Raw genomic sequence first — 14,171 nt, 5'->3', positions numbered from 1 at the left:
TTATTATGTTGAATCTTGTAATGCAAGATTATAGTATTTCTTCTTATTTAGTTTGTCTTTGATCAGCATTGAAAATAAATTTAATATAGAGCTTTTATATACTTTTTGATGGATTATTGTTGTAACTATGAATGTGTAAAAGGTATTGTTATTTTAAATTTCTTTCTGATTATGCATTGTTAGTATATATGATTGATAAAAGTATGAACTTTAAATTCTGTGACCTTGTTAAACTTGGTAGTTTTAGAGACTTTTTTTTTGTAAATTCCTTGGGAATTTCTGCATAGCTTATCTCCTAGTTTTTTTTTTTTTTTTTTTTTTGAGTTTTTTGGTACATTTAGGGATACAGGACAGTTACATTCATTGTTGGGATCATGTACCTTTACATGGCAAGTCTTGATTCTCATTTTTTTCCCCTTACCTCTGCCCTCCCTTCACCCCCTCCTCCCCTCCCCATCTACAAACACTTTATTTTCATCTTTTCATTCTCTCACATTTTTTTCTTTTCCCTTTTTGTTCTTCCCCTACGTATCACACCTTCCCTACACCTTTAGCTCCTTTCCTCCCATTTCTAAATGTCAGTAATCTTATTAGAATCTTATGCATTGTTGCAGAATATTCACACCAGGGAAACTATTCGGTATTTACACATGTGGGACTTATTTATTTCACTTAGGAGTATATCTTCAATATGTATCCATTTTCCTATGAATGAATCTATTCTCTCGCTCTTTATGGCTGAGATCTCCTAGTTTTTTAATGTGAATATTTTCATTTATTTTTTTCTTTATGTATTCTTCTTATTTCTTTTTATTTAAGCAGAGTTTTTGACAGACTCATAAAACCTGGGCTACAAAATTCTACTTAAGGGCCCTCTCAGATGATAAAGGCTTGACTAAGTGCATGGGTTGAGACTCTGAAAGTGTGTACTTGACAGAGAATAAATTGGAAACACTTCTACTCAGTGGTGAAATACTGCTTTGGTTCCTCCCAGTCCCTGAAAGGATTAACTTTGTCTTAATTTGCTTATACTCTTAGCACTATACCAGGGGAAAATTTAAGTCCTCCACGAAAGAAAATAACACAATAGTCTGCAAATCATCCTTATTATTTTTATACAAAATGTCTAACTCTCAGCAGAAAATGCCTAAACATACTGGAGTGGAAGAAAATATGGCCAAAACTTAAGAGGAAAAATATTTAGTAGCTCCAAATTAATAATTGAGAAACACAGAGTGGAACAATCAGATAGGGACTTCAAAAGAGTTATATTTAATATGCTCAAATTATTAAAGAATGAGGATTTCAAAGAAGACTAGAAAAACAAAATATAATAACTGAAAAAGTATATAATATGTAATTTAAACACTTTAAGTGTATATTATACAGATGAATGAAGAAAAAGCAAATTGAAAGAGATTTAAAAAGAAATGTTCAAAATGAAGCATGCAGTGAGAAAAAGAAAGACAACACAAAAAAATGACCGAAGAAACACTATAGTTGTAACGCAGGTTTACATTCTGAATTGCCAGAAGTTAAGAGCATAATTAGAGGGAGTAGGAGGAAAGAAGAAGGGATTGTTTGGCATTTGCCATTAGGGATAGAGGTAAATAAATCTGAGAAGTATGAAGTGTAAGAAGGATGAGTACAAATGCTAAAGGTAAAGAAAGAGTAAAGACCCGAAGCACTCAGAAGAAAGACTTACTAAAAATGAGCAAAAATCAGCATGTCCGCTGATTTCATCAGAAAGAGTGAAAAATCGCAAGAAAGAAATATCTTTGAGAGTTAAAATAATTCAAAATCTAGCAAGTTGACTCAAAAATGTCAAACAATTGGAGACACTTGTCAAACAAAAGCAAAGAAGATTTATTAACACTGAATAAGGGAATAAGGGGAAGGAAGATTTATGAATTCACTGATTATGAGTCTTTCTTTAAAAGAAATAATTCAGCCAGTTATTTAGCTCAGTGGTTCTGCTGCCTGCCTTGTAAGCACAAGGACCTGAGTTCTCTCCCCAGTACCAAAAAAAAAAAAAAAAAAAAAAAAAAAAAAATCTAATTGCTAGTACAAAGATAGGTTAAAAAGTGACTACTTATTAGAATGGAAAAATAAATAATAATATATGCTTTTTAAAAAGCTAAAAACTACAAGTATCCCAAATCCAGAAAAATTATGCACTGTAGTTAATTAAATGCTACTAAATAAAATGTACAATCCTGCTTTTAAAATGTCCTGTTTTCCTGTATTGGAAAAAATTTGCCTACCACCTCATTTAGACTACTAGGTATTATTAGGAAAATATACATACATAAAATATTTTAAAATATACATAAAATATTTTAAAATATTATCCTTTTTTAGGATGCATAAAACATCACCCACAGATAAATGTGGCATTTATACTGCTTCTACATTCTTATGCCTCACAAACACAGGGATTCTGACACATTTTACTTCATAAATTCCCACTTTAAAAGAAGAATGTGTGTACTGTGCAGTTACAATGCTTCGTTATTCAGTGTATTCTTGATATGAGAAAACTTCTGCTTTTATTAAGCATCATTTAGAGCCTAATCTTCCATTTATGATCTTATATGACTGAGGAGTCAAAGGATTTTCCACATTCTAGTTCCTAGTTTTTTTATTAGTACATGTTTGCAGTACATAATGATCTATTTTAATGGGGGAAGTTGGCACATGCCCATCTTAATTATGCTTCTTCTTTTTGCTGCCTATCCATCTCCTTCTCCACTCTTTCCAGCTCTTGGTCCCCTTCCCATTTGCAAAAGCTCTATTTTCATTTTTTTTTCTTTATTTTTCTCCATCCTCTTTCCCTTCCCTCCCTCTTCTTCCATTTACCTTTGCTCCCACATCCATTTGAAAAATCTCTCCTTATTTCTTGTCTATCTTCTATTTTACCCTATCTCGATCTATATATCTATATTTACATAGATATATAACTATATATATGTTTCGTATAAGAGAAACCATGTGAATTTTAAGTTTGAGTGTCTGACTTACTTTACTTACTATTATGGGCTCACTGTGTATCCATTTACCTGAAAATGCCTCAAGTTTATCTTTATGGTAGGGTGGTATCCCACCATAAAGAAATACCGTGTTTTCTTTGTTCATGCATCTGTTGATGGGCGTATGGACCACTTACAAGATTTAGCTATCAGGAATTGCGCTTCTAGCTCTTGGTTTCACACATTACATTCTCCTTTCTCCTCCTAAGTCCAAGCTAAAAGTTCAGGTGCAACTCACTTTCCCTGTAGTTTGTGTCCGTAAACTGGTACTTACAAAGGAAAGCTTGATTCAGAGGAACCAGAGTGCAAAGGGACAGTGGTCTGTACTCAGTTCAACCAAAACATCTCATTTTTCAGTTATATATTACCATGTAAACATCCTGGAATAAGCTATAGTAAAGTTTTCTGAAACTTTAATGCCTTCCTAGTAAATCAGCCTGTGATAAAGCATATTCTTTGAGTGTAAAAAATTTTAATTTCAGATGGAAATTCAGAGATGCAGGGAAATGGAAAAGTTATGAAGGTGACTGCAGTAAATATTACTGTACATATCAGTAAACTAATGTCAAATTGCATTTTAGATAGGTGTAGAATTAAAATACATGACAAGAATATCATGTAAGTTGAGAAGGGAAGACATGAGCTGGTGTCCTAAGGCTCTTACGTTGTCTGGAAAAAGAGTAAGAATGTCATAGAATATTATACTTTAATAAGCACAAGAGGCATTGTTGAACCTAGTGAAATCACTAAAAAACAAAAAAGAAATATGCAATACTAAGGCAATGGCAAGGAAAATGAAATGTTAAAAGATAATCTAAAATTAGGCAAGAAGTAGGAGAAAAAGTAATGTTGTAAAGACAAATAGGAGACTTTTAATAAGATGTAGAATTAATTGCAGTTGTGTCACTTATGATATTAAATCTAAATGAACTGCATGATGCCACTGAAACGAGGACCGTGAGAGTGAATTAAAGCACAAGTGTACGCTTCTTATAAATGATGGCCTAAAATAAAAGGTGTGGTAATTTGGCAGTTGTTATGATCTGAATGTGCCCTCTCCAAAATTAAGATGGTACCAAGTGATATCATGAAGAGGTGAAGCTTTTAAAAGATAATTAGGCCACAAGGGCTCTTTATGCTTCCTGCAAATAGGCCAAAATGTAGGGACAAATCCTTTCTTGCCTTTCCTCCTCCTGCCATAGGACAGCACAGCACTCTTCTCTGGAGAATACAGTGCTCTCAGGTACCCAGTACCCTATCTTCATCCTGCACTTTCAGCTGCCAGAACTGTGAGAAATAAATTCTTGTTCTTTATACGTTACTCCTTTAGTGGCATTTTACTACAGCTGCACAAATGGGCTAAGGCAGAAAATAAGATGTTGGCAAAAGATACGTAAAACAAATGCTAACGAGAAAGTTGATCTTCTTCGATTAATATACATGAAAGGAAGATGAAAGATGGACTGGGATATTTTGCAATGATTTGTTTCACCAGGAAGATGAGTAATGCAAAATATGCATGCTGTACAAAGCAGTTATTGACAGAACTAAAGTAAAAATAAACATTTTAGCATAATTTTTTTCTATTAAATATTTAAGAAATAATGTCAATCTCAAAAGAAAAAAAGAAAGCGCAAATAAACAACTGTTTTTGACATAAGAAAAGAGTGGTGGTAGTACTTTCCAACTAGCCCATTAACACCAACAGAGTCTTGATAGTAACACCTGACAGGGACATAAATGGCTACAGGTCAATTTTACTCATAAATATAGATGCAAACATTTTAATGAAAATATTATCAAATCATATCAAGCAGTACGTAAAATGATAACATATCATGGCTAAATTGGACTGAGTTTAGCCATATATGAAAACCAATGAATGTAATTCACAACAGTAACAATAAAAAACTCATACAATACAAACAGATTGAGAAGTTTTGCTAATATATGCCATATCTGCCTTATAGAAAATGTAGCAAACAATACGTGGAAGAGATTTCTCTTAACTTTGATAAAGATAATTTTTTATAAAATATGGTAAATTTAATGACAGTGATCCTTCTGAGATCGATGTCAAGATAAGAAGATCTAGAAGAGTTTCTTCCGTTTTGCAGGGTTCTGCAGATTAAAGCTGGTATGTTCAGACAAGACAACGTAAATTAAAGTTGGGGTGGAAAAATAAACATGAATCTCTTTATTTACAGGTTGCATATCCACATCAAATTAAAAATCCATCTGGGATGATCCATAAGACAGTTGTTGGAATTTTGACTGTTATTGCATTGATTCTTTAAACAAGTCTGGAAAAAACCAGTGGCATCACAATCATACTGTACTGTATTTCAACTAACGAAAATGTGGTTCCTCTTTGCTTGGATTACGTCTTATTAGCTCTGTTACATGTTGTTCTGCATACTTTGAGGGCATGATTTTAGGTAAATATAGACATTATTTTCTTGCAAAATAAATTCATCATCATTTTGAAGTCTTCTATATTCCTAATAATACTATCTTTTAATAGTATTTTTATCTGACATTCAACTACTTATACCAATTTTTCTTTATTTACACTTTTTCTTTTTAAACTTCATGACTTTATGTTTTAGCTATCTCTTGAAATAGCACAGGATTGTGCTCTTTTGTATAGTTTGATCGCTTTTTCCTATAATTGAAACACATTGTTGGCTTATATGCAATACAATTGCTGATGCTAGATTGTGGCCAAATTGGAACATACACCTGAACTAAATCAGTGTGGTTTGGGTGTGGAAGACTCATCTGAGAATTGTGATCAATGGCACAAAAAGAGAACTAGAGGGGAAGACTGTCTGCTATTGGTTTTCTAGAAGAAGCTTTCTGAGGTTTTTCCTGATGCAAACTTTGCTGTTCTCATTGGAGCAGGAGCTGGGGATGGATGCTGTTCTTGTCAGGGGACCTCTGATCTTCACCAGGAGCATCACTTCCTGGCGCCAGTATAGATCCCTCAGCCTGATGGCACAAATCCTTCACCCCACCAGCTCAGATTTCCTGACTTCCACCACTGGCAGATCCCTGATATGGACACGTATGAGACATTGTTGTGAGCTCTAGGCGCCTGGCTGGGCTCATGGAGGACACTGCCTTGGACTTCAGGGGTGGGACACTGCTGTGGGATTCAGGCCTCATCTGGATTCTTTGGGTCTCTAATGTACAGCTAGATCTTTTACACTCCTTTGCATTTGACTTTTCAGGTGACTGTAATAAAACACACCTACAAATTATGTAACACTGCCTGTAACGCCTATATTTGAGATGAAGTCTTTCATTTTTCAAAGCACATTATATTTGCCTTGGTTATTCTATTTTTTCATTTCTTTCTCTTTGTGACTTGTTTTGCTCTGCGTTTCTATTAGGCCATTTTTCCTATAAACTAAAGCAGAAATTATACACTATTTTTGCCATTCTTGTGAGACTAATGTTTAAAATTACTAGTACTTTTGCTCTTTTCTAGAATAATTTAAGGGCCTTTATCACTTAAACTTCATTTTCAAGCCAACTCATAGTTCACTGAATCATGTGTTTTAGTTCTTTCCTTGGTTAAACCTCAAGATATTATTATGCTTTTTGTATAAATTTGACATTCATTTGAGTACAACTACATATTGCCAATTTTGTTGGTTTTATTCCTTATTTCTTTTCTGACCTTCCAGTGGAATGAATTTCCTTCTGCCAATGAAAACTAATTTTTATTTTGATGCAATATGTTTGCAGCAAATTCTCCTATGTTTTGTTCAAATACATATTTATTTTACTGTTTTGTTTTGTTTTTTTTTTTTGTGATTTTCCATTCTGTTGCCTCATGAGTTACACTAACCAGTTCTTAGTGACTTATCTCCCTGGTGAGGTCCATGCATTACTATTTTATCTTTTCTCCTAAGGGGCAGTTCCTTGTGGTCCAATTTAAGATGAAAGAGTTTCATTAGCCCTCGTAGGCCAACAACTCTGTTCTTGCCGGATCTACTTGTTATCTTCAGTGAGAAGGAAGGAGCGAAAACTAGTGAAACTAGTTTACCTTTGCTCAAAGAAAAATATTCCATTACATTTTAGAATATCAAAGATTAAGAGCAAGTCCTAAAATGCAAATAAAGAGACCACACACACACACACACATGCGCATGCATGCACACACATAGAACATAATAAACCAGATGGATAATATCTTTTTTGCTAGCCTCACAGACACAGGAAGATAACTGGATGAAGTTTCAAATTATTAAAGAAACTGTAATTTTATGTCAATTTGAACTATAATTCAAGTAGTAAGATATGCTAAAATTAATATCTGACATGCCAAGCCTCAAAAGCTTTCTAAATAAGTATTCATCTTTGAGTTAGTTTTTTATTGTTTATTGGTACAATCTAGGTCTACAATACAGTTACATTCATTACTGGGATCCTGTACCTTCACATGACAGGTCTTGGTTCTCATTTTTTCCCCTTGAGTTAATTTTTTATGAAGTCATAAAGCAAGTAAGATAAAAATAGTGAGAGAGATCTGTGATTTAAAGTTTATATACACGCTGGTAATAGTTTTTTAGTCTTAACAAATAGCTAGACTAACTGGGTACAATAGGGCATGCCTGAAATCCTTCTCAAAGTAGGCTGAGGCAGGAAGATTGCAAGTTTGAGGCTAGCTTGGGCAGTACTCCCCCAAAAAAACCTCAAACAAATAACCCCTCTAAAAAAATCCAACCTAGCCAAAAGAAAAAAAAAAACTATATTCTTAATAACTCGATTAAAGTACACTATTTTCAAGAGATACACATAAAAAATGAACACTAAAAAATTGAACAGTAAAACTTTCTCAGGAGAACATTAATCAAGCAGAAGTGAGATTGGAATTGATTAAAATGTGTTAAGTGCATGTACTAACTCCCAGAACAAACCCCATCATCATGTAAAATTAACAAACTTTAATACATTTTCTAAAAAATTGTGAAAGCAATAGTTATGGTTTTCTATGTTTACATAGCTATTATTTGCATTTTAGAGAAATGTTTATGAAAGAAAATGCTAAGTGCTCAGGTGAGGGATTTAAAAAATGAAAAGACAGGGCCAGGGATTTAGCTCAGTGGCACTGCACCTCCCTTACAAGCACAAGGTCCTGAGTTCAATCCCCAATTCTGAAAAAAAAAGGACAGCAAACTCAAAGAAAGTAAAAGAAAACAAATTAAAATAATAAATGGGTATTAGTTAAGTAGAAATCAATATAAAATATCAACAAAGACATGAACTTATTTATAGAAAGAAAAAATAAAATTGATAAACTGCAGTACTGATGAAGAGAAGCAAAGGAAATACAAAATGGTGGATGAAACGGGAAATACAAGGTAGGTAGAGATTAAACATAGGAGCATATGAATATGTATGTAGAAAATGAATTTGCAGGAGAATGGATGAAACTAGAGATCATGTTGACCAGAACAAACCAGACTCAGAAAAAGGAGTATCATGAGTATCACACATTTTTCCTAATATATGGCCTCTGAAAAAGAGGGAAAGGGTTTGTAAGGGAGGGAAATAAGGGGGATTGATATGATCAGTGTATACTTTATGCATTGAAATCCAATATTTTGCAAAATTACTATGGACTAATAAAGAAAGAAAAAGGAAATTTTACAAAAAGAAAAGAATGACAAATGGGTGACTTAAGGTGTGGTTATATCGCATGGAGGACCCTTGGCGATGGGTTGGGCGTCATGAGAATGGGTGTAAGTTATTAATGACTTCATAGTCTATATTTTGAGTGTTTATTTTAAAATTAATCAAACCTAGCTCTTAAGAAAATTATAGCAGCTATGCATAGAGCAATGGCACTGTATACTTAGGATAACGACTAATGGTATGTTGTGTATCTGTGGCCTAATGGAGAAAAAGATGTTACACAGAGATAATAAGTAAGTCATTCATTATTTATTCTAAAGCTGAGATTAGTAAAATTTATCAGTGAAAGCTCAGATAGCAATTTTGGGGGGTCTGTGGGTCATACATCATTTCTGCCACACAATGACATTATTTTCAAACAATAAAAACATAGCTTCTGAGTCAGACAAAAATAGGTTGCAGACCACATTTAGCTCATAGGCTAGAGTTCAGTTACCTATATTCTACAGCCTACTTGCTGCTGTAATCTAAATTTAACTGAGAGTAAGATAAAATGACCTAAATCTTAAAATTTTTAGTTTTCCTTTTTAAAATAAAATTGTACTGTGACTTTTTCTCTGTTTATTGTGAACATTTGTTTGTAGTTGATTTATTTAAATAGACTTCTAAGTACCACTTAGTGTTGAATAATTAAAAATGTTACATGCATTTTTCTTTAGTTTTAATAGGAGAAGTATACACACACTTCACAAGTGATAGATCTTTGGGCAATTATCTAGATAATAGTGTATAGCCAATACTTTTACCCAAAATACCAAATAATGGAAACAAATACAATTTTATCCTTAAAATAACATTTGAATTTCTTCGGATAAAAACTTTGTTTTAGTATCTTATTAAATAAATTCATATACACTAAGTTTAGTAGAAATACCTCAAAGAACTAGCATCACTTTTTTTTTTTCCTTGAAGTGGGTATCAATCTACTGGAAAAATTTAAGGACTTGCCACAATTCTCATGTTACTAGTGCTAATTGCTGGCTATCCAACCAGAAAAAAAAATGTAGTCCTTAACATTAACACAATTGAAATTCTGATCCAGAAGTAGTAAGCCCATTAGAAGGCTGAAAAGCAATAAATTCTATTCAGAGACTTTTACTGCATTTAATATGACCCTCAGTGTTGACCCTGAAATTAAATCATGTTGAAAATTGATTGGGAAAAAATCATTTGGGATAGTTATAGCATATTTATTCACGATTTTATAGTTACTAAGAAATTAGAGATTGGTTCACTCACCACTATGTCTTTAAAATGATAAATCTCTAGATATATTTTGGGGTAAGTAGAGAGGCACTGAAATAAGACTCAGGTAACTTGAGTCCATGCTAGGCCAGCGCTGTCTGTTTACCTTGCATTTTACCCCCATCATCCTCTGTGAAAGGTACAATAATGCTCTGGTCTGAGAGGAAGCAAGACGTTTTCTAGGAGTTTGGGATCCCTAGTGAAATCACCTTACCACCTGGTCATGCACGTGCATGGGGAATAAAGGAGAGGAGAGTGGGAAAGGAGACGTTAAGTACAAAAAGGATGTAATGCAGGTATCATCTGCTTTTGCTTCTGCTGCGACCTCTAAGAATAGGTGGGGATCTATTCTTAGATCCTTCGCACAACTGGCTTTTTTTTTTAAATTAAAGAGACATATTATTTACCAGAAACTAAAATCAGCGTCATATTTCAGGATGCTACAGAAACTCAAGTGGTTTGCAGTTGTTAGCTTGGTGAAAATTTTAGAATGATGTGGCTCAGAGAGTATCTTATTTGTCTTCGATCATATACGTCTGAAATATAGAAAGCTCTCAAAAATGTTATAGAAAGGAGAGAGGGAGGAAAAGAAAGATGGGAAGGAACTGTGGTATTTGCAAGGTTATTTAAAAAATATCTCAAGCTAATTGAAGAAGGGGATTTGAAATAACTACAATCCTGGAAGTGCAGTGGAATTGGTATTTGTCACCTGTGCCTTACGAGTCTGGGTGGGTGTGCATCTCTTGTGGGCAGGGGCAGCAGTTCATTTGAATGAATATGCAACTGGGAATGTCAAAGCCTCTTTCAAAACAAATGTAGACAACCTGTAGCCTTAAGGGTCCAGTTACTCCTTTGTGCTGATGCTACTTGTCATGTCAGTACTAATCATCACTGACACTAGACTAGAAAAGGGTAGGCTTAAAAAAGATTTTTAGATTTCCCTTTGGAGTGCTGATATAACAAATAGTGTCCCAATTTATATTCCAACAAGTCTAAATTTAAAATGTCTTTAGAGTCTTTAAGTGTCAAGTGTGTGTTAGAAGTGGTGTTGATTTCGGCAACCTAATAATATAGCATTTTCAAAAGTTTTACCCAAAATTTGATGTTGATATGGTTATAGGTGTCATTTTCAAAAACTGAAATAATTAATGGAGTATATTCTTGACATTGTTAAATTCAATAAACATATTTTTAATAAATGACAACAGCCATGCTTTCTAGGGTGAGGTAGAATCTTAGTGTTGTTTTCATCTGCATCTCTTGAATGATCAGTGAGGTTGAATATGTTTTTCATAATAATAGTATGTCAAATTGTTATGCCAAGAGATTCAAGGTGTGATAACAATAAAGTTTTACATTAAAATTTTATTGGATATCTTCAAGAGCTCTAGCTAACTTTTCTTCCAGCAAGTTTAATGTTTCTGTTTTTTTTGTGTGTGTCTTTTTTTTTTTTTTTTTTTTTTTTTTGTTTTTTTTTTTTTTTTTTTTTTTTTTGTACTGGGGATCGAACTCGGGACCTTGCGCTTGTGAGGCAGGCAGTGGAATCACTGGGCTACTCCCCAGTCCTAGTGTTTCTGGTTTAATGTTTATTTCTTTGTATATGTTTATATTTTACTTTTTGAAGCAGTTCTACAAGTCTGCAATGAGTGTCTTTAGTTGAGCTTTTGGAGGTGATTTGATGCTTGAATTATTTCAAAACATTTACCTTTTATGGTAAATTTGACTTTAGAGAAGAGCAAGAAGTCACACAGTGCAAGATACAATGGATGATATATGAAAACAATATAATGTTTTCTTAAATATAAATTTCCCTAAATATTCACTCAATGAGGATCTATCATAAAAAATGGTTAAGGTTTACTTTTAAAAATCTTTATTGCAGTAACATTGCCACTCATCCCTCTCAAAATAGATAAGATACTCTTCCTCACTTTAAACTCATTCATCCCACCATTTTTGGCAATATATGTTTTAACGCAATATGGTTAAAAAACAAACATTTAAACATTCACTGACTCTTGGTCACCTCTTGTATAGCAAGACGGTGGCATTAGAGTGTCCCACCAAGCTGCAGGGAATGGGGAGAGGAAGGTGCGTTTTGTGTAGATAATTTAAAACAATAATACCTACTAAAATCAGTTATAATTTATTATCACTATATATCAATTCTAAATGATTTAGTAATAAAATATTCTACTGAGTAACCCAATTCCATGATTTCTACATTGCTATGCCATTGAGTAATTCAAAGGTACAAGTTCTTGTTATTTGAGACATCAGCATGTTCATGTGTTTTCTTGGAAAGGCAACGGGAAGGTGGATAACAAAGTAATCTCATCCTTCGTTCCCAGCTGCGTATATAAATGTGTAGAAATAACAGAAGATCCTCTTTCTTTACATGTGAATGCTCAGATCACAGCTGATGATCTGTGGATAAGGTCCAAGTTTGGCTCTTTCTAAAACTCCACAGAATAATTTAATTGTCAACTTAAACTCTCCCTAGTCTCTTTCCACGGCATCTCACTACATTTCTCAGGCTGACGTTTATTATAATCTCTAGCTGCGATTATAATAATGAACTACTTACCCCCAAAACACACCTAAAGTCTCTTTGGATAAAAAAATCTGATACCAATAATTACAAAATTCAAAATCTTTATCCAGTGGAATAACATTGTTCTTCCTCGATATTCTAAGGATGGAGGATTTTTTGTAAGTCTTAGAAAAATAACCCAATTAGCTCAAAAAGAAGTATTCACTATTAAGCAATTAACGTATTTGATGAAGGTAATTTTATGTCTTCCTTTCTGAATGTGATTCAAAGGTATAATTAGCTCAAAGAGGAAGCAATGCAGTTATCATTCAGAAGAGCTCTCATATTAATCTTTTATTAGATGAAATATTCTTTCTGTCCTTGCCTTTCATTCTGAAGACAGAATGGATTCAAAAAGACGTTCATTCTTCACTTTTTCTTTCTTTCAATTCCCTGGATCTGGATCGGGACTAAATAGGACCTGATGTTCGTGATCTTTTCTCATGTGAAGAGAAAGTTTAATTTTTTTCCATCTACTATATTGGCAAGTCTATTGTATGTACATAAATTATGCAATGGTTAAAAATAGTCACTTGTTTAGTTGATTTTTTAGTTGGATATGCAATCAATTGTGTAAAGAGTATAAAATCTTGAAAGCAAATGAAAAATCAAAGGTAATTTACATTTTCTTTTGCTGTAGCACTCTTTCTAAGCACATAAGGTCCTGTATTACTCCTGCATTGTGCTGAGGCACCATTGTGATTTCTAAACCTGAGTAGCTATCTGGTGGTTCATTTGAAGACACAGGTATTAGACCTCATTCTTTTTTGATAATAGCAAAACAAAAATTATTTAAAATGACCCAAGTTGAATTGATTGTAAAAAAATGAGAACCTCCAAGTTTGAGGACACAGCTATTTTGATGAGCCCTATCCGTAATATAAGGGTTGTTTTTACTTTCTAAAACTCGGCTAGTGGTCCATTTGGGCACAAAGTTACTCATTTCTCTGGCCTAATTTCCTCTTGAAAAAAAAAAATCTCCCAATTTGACATCAATCCATTTTTCAGTGACAATGTAAGTGGCCTCAGTACGCTCTTGCAGATGCAGGCATTCAGGTGCTGTGTAACTGAATCTGTTCTGAGCAGGTAGCTCAGTGCCCAACAGGCTTCAGGTCAAACCACACCATGAGGGTGAGGGGAGCAAGAGTCTTTAGGACTGGCTTCCCTGTAGTCAGCAAATCTCACACATTCATTTCAGAGTTAAGATTTATCACTACTTTAACTTCTACTTTAATTTTTATGTTATTTTTTGTTTATAGAGCAAATATCTATTTAATCCATGGAATTTTCTAACACAGATTGCAACATTTTGTACCAAGAGTTTTTACTATGGCTCCCAAATTAATTTCTTATTGACCTAGTAAATATATGAGTAACAAGAAAAATTAGCTTCGGCTTTCGATCATTTATTTATATTACTTTTAAGTAAAAGTAGAAGAGGTGGAGCCGGCTGTTCTAGATATGCTAGTGTGTCAGTAGTGCTCTGGTATCTGTGTTCTAGATGTTTCAGCTGTCTGGGTGAAGGGAAGGGAAGATACAGAACTGCTCCTGCTCTCAATCATGTAGAATGCAAACTTGGTAAGAACAATTCACTCTTC

The sequence above is a fragment of the Fukomys damarensis genome, unplaced genomic scaffold (assembly GCF_012274545.1).
Source record: "Fukomys damarensis isolate Sample0158 unplaced genomic scaffold, DMR_v1.0_HiC HiC_scaffold_3, whole genome shotgun sequence".
NCBI classification, from domain to species: Eukaryota; Metazoa; Chordata; class Mammalia; order Rodentia; family Bathyergidae; genus Fukomys; species Fukomys damarensis.
Note: the sequence above shows the minus strand (reverse complement) of the source record.